This window comes from Chlorocebus sabaeus, chromosome 13, assembly GCF_047675955.1.
Source record: "Chlorocebus sabaeus isolate Y175 chromosome 13, mChlSab1.0.hap1, whole genome shotgun sequence".
Lineage (NCBI taxonomy): Eukaryota > Metazoa > Chordata > Mammalia > Primates > Cercopithecidae > Chlorocebus > Chlorocebus sabaeus.
The window spans coordinates 74857089-74866127 of record NC_132916.1 but is presented as its reverse complement, the minus strand read 5'-3'; the positions used below and the strand labels follow the sequence as shown (position 1 = coordinate 74866127).

The 9039-nt window shown below is 40.4% G+C and overlaps 1 protein-coding gene across 2 annotated transcripts in view; it reads left to right on the top strand.

Moving 5' to 3' along the window:
- The first annotated feature begins 1871 nt into the window (after nt 1–1871).
- Nucleotides 1872–9039, top strand: part of SHPRH (SNF2 histone linker PHD RING helicase) — an 83064-nt gene continuing 75896 nt past the window's right edge. The window contains exon 1 of one of the 2 annotated variants that reach the window (XM_008006739.3): nt 1872–2091. The gene's annotated coding sequence lies outside the window, so the exon portion shown is untranslated. Of the gene's footprint in view, nt 2510–9039 lie in introns of both variants that reach the window. The other variant, XM_008006740.3, reaches the window with a different exon arrangement.

The following is a 9039-nucleotide window of genomic DNA, read 5'->3' as shown; positions in this document are numbered from 1 at the left end:
TTCAATTATTTTAGCTACATCTTCTGAAAAACTTGCCACAGCTTCTACAACAGCACTTGCTCCTTCACCTTATACTTTGATGTTATGGAGATGGCTTCTTTTCTTAAATCTCATGAACCAACCTCTGCTCGCTTCACATTTTTCTGCTACAGCTTCATCACCTCTCTCAGCCTTCACAGAACCGAAAAGAGTTAGGGCCTTGCTCTGGATTAGGCTTTGGCTTAAGGCAATGTTGAGACTGGTTTCATCTTTTATTCAGGCCACTAAAACTTTTTCCGTATCAGTATGAGGCTGTTTCATTTTCTTATCATTTGTGTTTTCATTGGAGTAGCACGTTTAATTCCCTTCTAGAACTTTTCTTTTGCATTCACAACTTAGCTAACTTTGGCACAGGAGGCCTTTTTTCAGCTTATCTCGGCTTTCGACATGGCTTCCTCACTCAATTCCGTCTAGTTTTCGATTTAAAGTGAGAGATGTGCCCCCCTTCCTTTCACTTGAACACTTAAGAGTCCATTGTAGGGTTATTAATTGGCCTAATTTCAATATTGTTCTGTCTCAAAGAATTGGGAGGCCTGAAGAGAGGAAGAGAGACGGGCCATTGGTGAAGCTGTCAGAATACACACAACATTTATTAAGTTTAGCATCTTCTATGAGCAGAGTTTGTGGTGCTCCCAAAAAAACTACAATAGTAACATCAAAGATAACTAATGGTAGATCACCACAACAGATGAACAGCAAGTGAACACATGCTGCTTGAAAAATGATGCTGACAGACTTGCTTGAGTCAGGGTTGCCAAAAAACTTCAATTTATAGAAAAACACATTATCTGCAAAGCACAATAAAGGGAAGTAAAATAAAAGGATGCGGGGATTTGCTTATGCAAACAGTTTCGTATCTGTGATAAAGGAATATACTAAGTAAAATATGGACTACCCTGGACGGTCTCCACAACTACAACCGATGTTCACTTGGGCAAGAACTTAGTTCAAGTGCTTCTGTGGTCACACAACCCAAAAGGCCTCCACAGCAGAAATGCTGCTATTAGGTACTCACTCACTAATTATTGAGTCCCCAGTGTTTCCTGAGGGTTATTTCACAGGCTCCTGACTCTGAAGCCTCTCAAAGTTATTCCAACGTTAAGCTCATTTCTACGAGAAAGAGGTGAGAGGAAAAAAGACCAATAGTGGAAGGCCAGCTTCAGCGCAACACATGTACTTAATAGTTTCTCTCATCTTAGACTATATATTCACATTTCCCTTTAAAGTCTGTTTTTGAGGGAGAGAAGCTTTATTCCTACCTACTTAGTGGCTGCTTTATAACAGTAAAATAGACGCTTTTGCAGAATTCTTTTTTTTTTTTTTTTTTTTTTTTTGGTGAGACAGAGTCTCACTCTATCACCAAATGGGGAGACCTCGGCTTACTCAATCTCTGTCTATTGGGTTCAAGCGATTCTCCTCTCCTGCTTCAGCCTCCCGAGCAGCTGGGACTACAGGTGCGCACCACAACGCCCGGCTAATTTTTCTATTTTTAGTAGAGACGGGGTTTCGCTATCTTGGCCAGGCTATTCTCGATCTCCTGATCTCAGGAAATCCGCCCGCCTCGGCTTCCCAAAGTGGTGGGATTACAGACCTGAGCCACCGCGCCCGGTCCCTGCCTTTTATTAAAGCTACAAATCACACACACTCTTCGCTTCACAGGGTAGCCCCGCTCGCTACTTCAGGCATCCAGCCCTCCGGTATTCTCCAATGGCGTGGGGCAGAGCTATCGCGAGACTCCACTGTCGCCTCAGCAAGTCTTTAACAGTGTGGACTTGCGCAGAAGAGACTCTTGAAGCCAGTTCAGGAGAAAGGGGGCGGGGTGCTCTGACGAGCGCGTTCGCCTTGACCCCACGCTACAGCGCGCGCCCGGCAGCTAGGCGCTGTGGTTTCTGGGTCTCCCGGGGAACCCCTACACTATCCCGCAAAAAGCGCTTGTGCCCACCTCAAGCCGATGTTCAGTGGGTGGCGAATGCGTGCCCGTGATCTGCGGGATCTGTAGAGGAGCGCAGGCCTGGTGCAAAGAGACTCAAGAGGCTCGGAGAACCAGCTTGGGTAAGCGCTAGGGTGATGGAAGGTCAGGGGTCAGAGGTCGGGAGGGAGGGAGGTGGCCTCTGGCCTCCGGTACCAGGGAGGGAGGACGCTGGTTGTCCTGGAGCCCGGGAAGCTCAAGGGCTGAGAGGGAGCCGCTGCGCGAGTCTTCCCCACCCCTTCCCGATCCCGGATTAGCGAACCCCGGACCACCATGTCCCTCCGGGGATAAAGTGGGGTCGTGGGAAAGGAGGCTGTGCTTCTCATGCATTGGGGCCTGCGGTGTTTGTCTCGAGCGTCCAACACCCTAGGATCCGGGAGTCCGTCGTCACGCTCCTCGGCCTCGCGGTCGTTTGTTTGCTCGGCCTGCTGGGAGCGATCCAGCGCTGACAGCCCCGCTCAGACTCCGGGAGCCGCTGTGGGTCTTTCGGAAGATAACTGAGTGGGTATCACCGTGCGCCGCAGATCTGCCCCCAGAGGCTGGAACTGGGCGGCCGCCTCCCTTCTTTGTGCGCGGCATTGTGTTAGTAAAAAGGGAGGCAAAGGCTTCTCAGTCCGACTCAAAGTTCTCCGTTACCTCTGGAGCCAGATTAATTACATTCGAATTCAGAACCACTCTTCCACATTGTACAGTTTGGTAGTTGCTAGGTTTATGAACGAAGATAGGGTGTTGTTTGATGATTGATGGTCACTGTATAATAAATACAGTATTATTAAATAATGACCAGGAAGCTTTACACTTTTTCCAAGTAGTTGGACATTATCACGAGATAGAAATCCTAGATGTTTGATGCCTTCCAACTTGTACTTAAGGAACTTGGAGCTTTTTCTGAACAAAATAAGATAATTTTAAAGTTATTACTGTTACTTTAAATTATTCCAGTGGGCATTAGTAGGAATGATGAAACTCTTGAATAGAAACGTTCCATGATATCTCTACTGTCACCAAAAAGACTAGTTTATGATTAGTAAACATGCTGGAGACAGAGCAGTCCTGAGCAGTATTGTGATAATTATGTCCGTGTTCGCAAACCTGGACTTTCTAGAGCTTTGAAGGACCAGTTAACCAGTAAGCTGGCAATTGAGAATAAAATAGTTTACTTTTGAGAGATGCTATTGTATATCCTCTTTGTCCACCCGAAAGGAGCTGGACTTACAGAATTATTAAAGCTTTTATTATTAAGAGTTTAGGCTAGTAAGATTTAGGGGAAACAGAATTTGGTGGTGAAAAAACTTATGAGGGCATTTTTCAAGTTTATGTAACTAACATATTTTAGCATTTAGTAGATGAAAATACTCTCACCTTGCTGGAATTATTTCTACAGTAAAGGAAAAGATTATGTTAACCCTGGATCATTAAGAGCTTCCTAGTACTTAGTAACGAGTGGGCTTCGTTTCCATAAGACAACATTTTGGACAGGAATATGGCAAGTGTATAATCCTGTTTGCCCTTTATAGCCTAAACCCAGATCTACCATGGATTTGTTGTAATTCAGGATTTGTATGTATCTTATAAACATGAAATAATATTTTTTGGGGAAAAATATGAATTTAAGTTGTGTTATTCATTTGTTGGATTGTCTTAGTAATTTAACATTTTATGTTTATTTTTCTAGCATTCCATCCTTGTTTTCTGTTGAAGGTAAAATTCAGTCAATTTTCCTGCCTTGTTCTAGTATTTCATTTTTCTCAGAAATACTAAAGAATAGTTTCATATTACCTATAGTCTTCTAGAATATGGATAAGAGAGATTTCTCTAAAAAGAAATATTAGTAAAGTACTGTTAGGTCCTCAAAAGGAGGGAATATATCCACAGAATTAGAGATCTTTGTTTCACCCTTTCTGTATGTGTTTACTTCCTAGTACTGACCTGGCATTGGGAGTACAGCACTAAATGGGATACTACTCCTGCCCATCTTTCAAAGTGAACATTGTAGCAGTTGGGATCCAGGAGAGAGAGGACCTTAACTCAGCTTCTCTGGTCATGGAAGCCTTTCCAGGGAAGACTGGGATGGAGACAGGCATAAAAGCAATTCAAGCAAAAGGCTTTTACATTTAAATACAAGACAGTAAAAGTGTGGTCCATATAGAAAACTTCACATAATTACATTTTACCCAAACACTGCTAATTAAGAAGGAGGAAGAAATAGTTGTGACTGATAAGGTATGAAGAAAACTGGAAGAATATGGGATGTGGTTAGGTACAGAATTTCACCAGTACTTGACTTACTAGTTGCCATATTGCATTTTAGTCATAAGTATTTTTGACCAAATACTATTTTCTTTGGTGCGAAAAGTTAACCCTAAATAGAGATTTCCTTAAGTAAAGACTCAGTCAAAACCAAGAGCTTTTTGTTTGGTTGGTTGATTTTTTTGATCATGAATGTTTACTCAGCTAAGAACTGGACAAAGGCAGAGCATTGCTAGAAATGCTGGTATTGACTTTTCTGCAGTGTATTATTATCACTGATAAGTGCCTTGAGGCACTAATATTGGAAGAATCAGGTTGAAAGAAAACATCTGAAGGAATGTGCAAATTATAATGGTGTACATAATTTAAAAGATACTGGATAGGTTTTACCAGAGAACAGAATAAATAGTTGAAGTAATGTTTTCTGGTTTGGTAATGTGTCTGTTACAAAATTATTGTAGGAAATATGGCACATGTTACTTCTCACATTCCATTGGCTAGGACTGGTCACAGGACCATACTAAGCTGGACAGCCATTTCTCAACTACTCTATACTTTGAGTGGAAATAAGTGGATTTTAGTAGGCAGCTGGTTATCCATAACAAGGTTTTTTGTAGGGATTCTAAAAAATAAAGGGAGTAGTGCCTGGGTATTTCCCTGAGACATTCTGACTTAGTTGGCTAGGCATCAGGATTTTTTAAAATTTCCCTGGTGATTCTGATGTGCAGTCAAGTTTGAGAAGCACTGATCTGTGAACCCCCCTCCTGTGACATTAAAGTTTGGTTATTGTGAAATGTAATTTAGAGCAGGGGTCCCCAACCCCCAGGCTACGGACCGGTGCCAGTCCGTGGCGTGTTAGAACCGGGCTGCACTACAGGAGGTGGGCTGCGGGCAAGCGAGCATTACCACCTGAGCTCTGTCTCCTGTCAGAGCAACAGAGTCAGTAGATTACCATAAAAGCATGGACCCTATCGTGAACTGCATATGCACAGGATCTAGGTTGTACACTTCTTATTGAAATCTAATGCCTGATGATCTAAGATGGAACAGTTTCATCCCTAAACCACCCCCTCCCCACCCCACCCCTCTCCTCCGGTCCATGGAAAACTTGTCTTCCATGAAACCCGTTTATGGTACCAAAAAGGTTGGGAACTGCTGGTTTAGAGTATTCTCAGGATGACAATAAATAGCAACTACCATTTATGGAATACAGGCCAAATTTCTGGTACTGTGTTGTTGTACTTAAACTATTTCTAACCACAATCGTGCTATCATCCCCATTTTAGAGATGAGAAAATTGGTACAGAAGACTGGATAACTATTCCAGTGCCACACAGTTAGTAAATGCCAAAGCTGGAATTAGAATGAATGTAAGACTTCAAAGCATCGCGTTCTCACCTTTAAGCCACATTACTTTGCTAATGTGAGACTCTGCTAGAGAGTTGCTTTTGGAGTTTTCAGAGTTAATGATTCCACAAGAACCATGTTATTAATATTATTATGGTTAGTGTGATACATTTTGTAACTGGCCCACTTCCCTTTCTACACTCCCTCTACCCCTTCACCCCCCATATCCATGCTTTTTGCCATGTGCAGTTTCACCCAGTAAAGAAGTGTAGCATATTTCTCCACTACTTAACATGGGGTCCATGGATATGTCTTGCTTTGGTCTGTGGCACCTTAGTGGTTTTTAAACACTTTGAAAACTACTTGTGTGATTGGATTTGCACTAATACACCTCAACCATTGCCACAAAGAACATTCCTGAGTTACTTTGCTGATCCAAGGAGAGAGGATAAGAACTATATTAAGCAGAGCCAAACTGCTTTTCCAGAAACCTAGCCTAGATTAACCTCCTTCAGCTAATGTGCAGATCTATGAGAATAAATGATTGCTGTATCAAGGTATTGAGCTTTGGGGTAGTGTGTTATACAGCATGTTTGTGGCAGTAGTTAACTGATAAGCCTAACTTTTCAAAGTTCCTGCAGTGACCTGACTCACTTTCAGTATTCCAGCTTATGCTTTGAAGAAAACTGGACAAACATAAACACTTAGGAAATTAAGAGCTTTCTATATTATTCCTCCAAGATAAGAGAGGATAAGATGCTTTAAAAGTAGTTAACCATAGCCAAGGATTAAGTGAAGCACTGGCTAAGAGAATAGAATTCTCATGATTGACTTAAGCACTGTCTGATATATAGAATTTTTGCAATTATGTGAATGCTGTATATTTGTGCTGTTCAGTGCAGTAGCCACTAGTCACATAGGGCTATTGAGCACTTGAAGTGGGGCTAGTGAGACTGAAGAGCTGAGTTTATAACATTTGATTTTATTTACAGTCACACATCACTTAATGATGGGGCTGTGTTTTGAGGAATGCATCATAGACAAGTTTGTTATGTGAACATCTTAGAGTATACTTACACAAACCTAGGTGGTACCGCTGGCCTACTACACACCTAGGCTCTATGGTACAGCCTAATGCTCTTAGGCTACAAACCCGTACAGTATATTCTGTACTGGATACTGTAGGCAGTTGTCACACAGTAGTATTTGTATATTTAAACATATTTAAATATGGGAAATGTACAGTAAAGATATGGTATAAAACATAAAATATAGTACAGCTTTGTGGGGTGCTTAGCATGAATGCAACTTATAACACTGAAGGTTGCTCTGGGTTAGTCAGGGAGTGAATGTGAAGGCCTAGGACAATACTGTACAATTCTGTAGACTTTGTAAACACTGCACGCTTGTGCTACACAAAATTTAGTAAAAAATAAAGTAATGCAGTCAGGCACGGTGGCTCACGCCTGTAATCCCAGCACTTTGGGAGGCCGAGGCGGGCGAATCATGAGGTCAGGAGATCGAGACCATCCTGGCTAACACAGTGAAACCCCGTCTCTACTAAAAATACAAAAAAAAAAAATTAGCTGGGCATAGTGGCGGGCGGCGCCTGTAGTCCCAGCTATTCGGGAGGCTGAGGCAGGAGAATGGCATGAACCCAGGAGGCGGAGCTTCCAGTGAGTGGAGATCGAGCCACTGCACTCCAGCCTGGGCAACAGAGCGAGACTCCGTCTCAAAAAAATAAAAAATAAAAAAAAAAGTAATGCATTATGATGTTACAATGGCTATGATGTCACTAGTCCATAGGAATTTTTCAGCTCCTTTATGGAACCACTCTAATATTTGGTCCCTTATTGACCAAAATGTCATTATGCAATGCATAACTGTATTGAAAGTTAAGTAGTCATATGCAGCCAATAACTACTTTATTGGATTTGCTTTGGCCAATAGTAGACAGAAACTACTTACTTGGAGCTGCCAAGGAAACCACCTTCCTTTGAATCACAGGGCCACCTTGTTCCTAAATAAAGGTTCAATCATCAGGGAAGGAGAATAGACCTTAGGCAGGTAAATAATGTCACTTTAGTTTCTTTATGGTTATTGGTCTATTCATATTTTCCTTCTTGTGCCAATTTTGTTCATTTGTATTTTGTTAGCAAAATTTTATCATTTATCATTTTATCCAGATTTTTCAGGTTTATTGAATAAAGTTATATTTAATATTAAAATTTCTAAATCTCATGCATCTACTTTTTGTTTCTGCTCTTTAAATCAACTTTAAGATATAGTTTATATATGAGAAAATTCAATTTAAAGTATATAATTTGATGAGTTTTGACAGATGTATACTCTGCAATCATGTGTTGAACATTTATGTTCCAAAGTCTGCCTTCCTGTTCCTTTGCTGTCAGTCACCTCTTTCTACTTCCTTGCCCCTGATAACCACTAATCTGCTTTCTGCACTTAGGTTTTTGCCATTTCTAGAATTTCATGTAAATGGAAGCATATAGTATATAATCTTTCACATCTAGCTTCCTTCGGTTTAGCATAATGCTCTAACAGTTCATTCATGTTATTTTACAGAAGTCTCTTTTTATCACAGAATAGTATTCCATTGTATGAATATGCCACAATGTGTCCATTCACCAGTTGTTGGACATTTGAGTTTTCTTCCAGTTTGGGGCTTTTAAGAGTAAAGCTGTTAACGTTGAAGTTTAAATTTTTGTGGATTTATGTTTTGATTTCTCTTGGATAAATACCTAAGAGAGGGATTGCTAGGCTGCATATTAAGTTATATTCAATTTTGTTAGAAACTGATAAACTTTTCCAAAGTGACTGTGCTGTGTTCGAATGTTGGAGAGTTCAGTTCTGTTTGAACCATACTTGCAGTGTTTTAAATTTTTGACTATTCTAGTGTATGAATAGTGGCATCTCATTGTGATTTCTGGGTTGAATTTGCATTGCTTTAATGACTGATGCTGGTGAAAATATTTTCATGTGCTTATTTTTCACTTATGGGTCATCTTTGGTGAAATGTCTGTTCAAAATTTTTGACTGTTTTTTAAATGTTTATCTTACTATTGATTTGTGAGAGTTCTTTACATAGTCTGCAAACATATCCTTCATCAGATACTTGATTTGCTAGTATTTTCTCCCATCTATGACTTGCTGTCATATTTTGATGACAGTATCTTTTGAAGAACCAAAATATTTATTTTTGATGAAACTTAATTTATCATTTTCTTACATAGTCTGTGGTTTTTGTTTCCTGCTTAAAAAGTTTTGTGACTTTTTTTGGGCGAATCCAATGTCATTTAGGTTTTCTCCTCTGTTTTCTTTGAGAAGTTTTAGTTTTAGCTTTTATTTTTATTATCTATTTTTAGTGAACTCTTATATTTTATGAGGTAAAGCTTCATTTTGTTGCATATTGGTAT